Source organism: Nicotiana sylvestris, chromosome 10 (assembly GCF_000393655.2).
Source record: "Nicotiana sylvestris chromosome 10, ASM39365v2, whole genome shotgun sequence".
In the NCBI taxonomy this organism is placed as follows: Eukaryota; Viridiplantae; Streptophyta; class Magnoliopsida; order Solanales; family Solanaceae; genus Nicotiana; species Nicotiana sylvestris.
Genome location: NC_091066.1, coordinates 83,626,827 through 83,630,699, shown reverse-complemented (window position 1 = coordinate 83,630,699; position 3,873 = coordinate 83,626,827). Strand labels below are relative to the sequence as shown.

The 3,873-nt window shown below is 32.6% G+C and overlaps 1 long non-coding RNA gene across 1 annotated transcript; it reads left to right on the top strand.

The window, feature by feature from the left end:
• The first annotated feature begins 711 nt into the window (after positions 1-711).
• Positions 712-2,489, top strand: LOC138880279 (uncharacterized). Its single transcript, XR_011402757.1, has 3 exons — positions 712-804; positions 1,214-1,277; positions 2,051-2,489. It is a non-coding gene; the product is annotated as an uncharacterized lncRNA (long non-coding RNA).
• The last annotated feature ends 1,384 nt before the right edge of the window (positions 2,490-3,873 follow it).

Genomic DNA, 3,873 nt, shown 5'->3' with positions numbered 1-3,873 from the left:
ATGCATCTTCTGCAGATTTTTCTTGTACCTGCCAATGTTAACTTTAGATTCTTAAATATCCAACTAATAGTGATGCTACTGATTTGATTCTAACTTGTTCTTTACTTGATCAGTTACAAACTACCCTAAAGTATCCTAATTGCTCCCTTCGATTTGACTTATTTCTCTCGAGCTATGTTAAAAAATTTCTGTTCCATCTCTAATCTATGATATTCAGCTCGTTCAAGTGGCTTGATTTTCATTTCTCGTGGCCATAACACTAGGCTTAATTACTTTCTAAAGCAAAACCCTAAGATCTCACCAGAAAGTAAAGAGGGAAAGTACCCGGGCGTAGAATGGTGGCGACAGATAAGAAAGGAAAAAAATAGAAAAAATTATAAATGATAAATTGAGTCTTTTCACTCTCTCAATAAGAGGTGTGATAGTGTAATACTTTATATTTTAATAAGAATGTATTGGTCATTAGTAAAATAATAATAATAATAATAATAATAAAAATAATATAAGAAATTATCTATAAAAAAACTAAACAAATAAACAAGAAAAAGGGGGGAATTTAAAACAAGGGCCGAAGCCCATTAGAAAAGAATAAAAAAAAAAGGTGTTAAACAAAGCTCAAAAGCTTTCTGAAGCAAGAGCCGCATAAAGCAAAATGCAAGCAAAAAAAAAAAAAAAAAAAAAAAAAAAAACAGAGAAAGAGAAATGGGAAAAGAGAAAAGAAGAAGAAGAAAGCTTTGAGTAAAGGCCTTAAGAAGAATTGAGGGTTGAAATTGAATATATTAAACCTTTCCTTCGACTCAAGAGGTTAACTTCTTCTCCTCATCTGTTGAATTATTTCACTATATTTATGCAATTTCATGTGGTACAAAGGAATTCAATATCAACCTTCTTGTATATAAAAAGAAATATATAATTACTATGGAAATAACAAGGCTATAAGGGTTTGGTTTAAGCAATGATCGGTCTACTTCTAGAGGAATAAATTATATTAAATAGTTTGAAATTGATAGAATTATGGACTAGTTCTATGATTAATATAAATACCTTTTTATTTACAAGATTTTTGGACTAATTTAAATTACTCATAGCATGGGTAAGTATAAATCCACAAATTAAGATTCAAACATGAATCTCGATGATTGGGTTTTCTAAAATAGCTATGGATTAGCCTAAATAAGAAAATTAACATGAGATCGATATTATGTAATGATAGATTGATTGGAGGAATTTGTACGAATTGCTCGAGGTGAAGCATTTGGTATTTTGGCACGAGTACTGTGAGTAGTAATCTTACTGCAATTTGTGTTTTCATAACTTGCATGATTTACACATAAATTTTAATATGAATATGTTACCGATTATTTTGAGTTGCATGTGGGACAAGTCTTTTACTCGATATGATACCGAAATAGTTATTTGAGAAGATTACCGTGTTTTAAATATTTTCGTTGTCACTAGATCTGTTTTACTGTTACTTGAATTTACTGTTATCGAAAAGAAATTATATGATTTGATAAGAACCGAAATGCCCTATATTGGTTTAAAATATTTTCTATGAGTATATACGGATTACAGAGACAAGTATAAATGGGAGTAGACATTGAAGGATCCCGTAGCTAACGGCGGGTTCGTTAGACCTGGTGCACCTTGTAATTACAGATTACCGTTATAGCCCTCGCTAGTGGGAAGGTAAAACTAGCATACCATTACCGATTTCCCTCGAGTAGGGACTACCGTTATATTTGACTTCTTGCGAAGAAGTCCACAGTTATACCGATTACATGATCCGTACATTGAAACCTCCCAAATGTGAATATTGATATTGTACAGTGGTTACCGAGCTTATTACTAAATTATTATTTGTATTATACTGTAAGAAGAACATGATGAAACTGAAAATTTATTATTGTTTCTGAAGGGTATTTTTATGTTATCTTCTGTTTGAGATACTAACATATTTTCTGACTTGTCCCCAATAAAAACGGTTGTGGTTAAGTGTTATTACTCACTAAGCTAGCGACTCATTCCCCGCTAATTTTTTTTTTTACAGAGACAGCAGTTCACGCAGGTGAGGATTTTGTTAATTAGAGCGCACATGTTGATATTTCTCGGTGAGCCTCGCACTTGTTCGCGTGGGCAGAGATTTTATTTATTGTTATGGTCTTTTCATTGAACTCTTAGAGTCGCTCCATAGTCATTATTTTAGTGTCATGAGTATTCTTTTGTTATTATAGTCTTATGTTGAGTATCGTTCTCATTTATCAAAGTTGGAGATAAATTAGTATTTCTGGTGGTTAGTTGGTGGTTTAGTTATGGTGAAGACTTGTATTGGTTAATTGACAAGTTGTCAATTGTTTGGTATGATATTAGGATGTTTGGTTGTTGATTTGAGACTGGAAATTTTTTCTGATGGTCCAAAAACAGGGGAAACTTTGTCCGATTTTTTGTAAAATTTCCGATAAGGCTTAGTTGGGAGCACTTGCTCCTAAGTACCGGTCACAATCCTAAATTGGGTCGTGACAGATACACTCTGTCAAAGACATTGTTAATAAGGTATTATGCTACTACTTACTGATTATCTCATTCTAAGTAACGGTGTTATGAATATCTCAGCTTAAAGTACTCTCTTATTTTTCTTCCTTGAATCCGTGACGAAAACAGTTCATTATTTGTGCATTCAGACAAGGACGGTGAATCAACAATTTGGTACAGGCAATAATATCGGCTTCCATAATTAGTGACTAACTTTAGCTATTGTTGTATCGAGAACTTGGGTTAAACTAAAGACTGCAAGACCTGTGAATTTAGAGTACCTGTAAATCTAAAGGAAACTATTAGCAGTACTTTCAATTTCCAGCAAGAAACCATGCTCGTTTGTGTCTTGGATATCCTTTAATATGATAGCTTATGTTCCAATGACTATACAATACTTTTCCTCCTTGGTATCTTCTCGACTTTGTAATCTATGGGTTCGATATTCTATTAAGTTAATAATTAATAACTTAATACAAATTCATTGAATTTGTACATATCCAATAAACTTCTTAAACCCCCGCGCAATAGTGTGGGGCGGAACAAGGAATACTGCCCTTTTAAGTCTTTCATGTATTTGGCTTCCCCTGCATTGCCCTATTTAGCCTTGTCCTCCTCTTCACTGTTATATTAAATTTTAAAATTAACTATTTTTTCATTTATAGCTTCTTTACCTTTTTATTATTTTCAAAAAATTTCTCATATGTTTACCAATCAGTAGTCAAAGGTGACGAGAAAAGTTTTATTTTTTTTAAGTAAAACTTTTTATAAAATTATTACAATTCAACTCATCTCCTTCCACTAACAATGCAGAATGCAAAGAAATCATATAACCCTTCTACATCCACAATCTAACCCAGACGGCAAACCGGCAATTTTCATCTTTGGCTTTTAATCTTAGCAGTATATAATTTTCTCATACGTCGGCATAATATTATTTAATGATTATATTATTTGAGAAGAATTCAAGTTACGTTACAGAGTTTTAATTAGTCTTCTAAAGTTAAAAACAGAGAAAACAATATCGGTGGAACGTGGAACTTTCGTTGAAGCAACGTTTGGGCACCGATTGAGTATAGAAGTACGTACTAGCTAGTATGCTGCCGCGCGCCTAACATTGTAAGGTTTTCTTTTTTATTTCGCACCTCGACTAATTCGGATTCTTGTCGTGTAAGGTTCATTAAAATATAATAATATTTCATACAAGATTTTTCTATTTTCGGGACAGCATTATGGGTGTACATAGGCCGGGTTGATTCGAATTTTATAACTACCAAACCAAACCAAACCAATTGTATCAGATTATTAAAGCTAAAGACCAAACCAAACCAATAAAACACG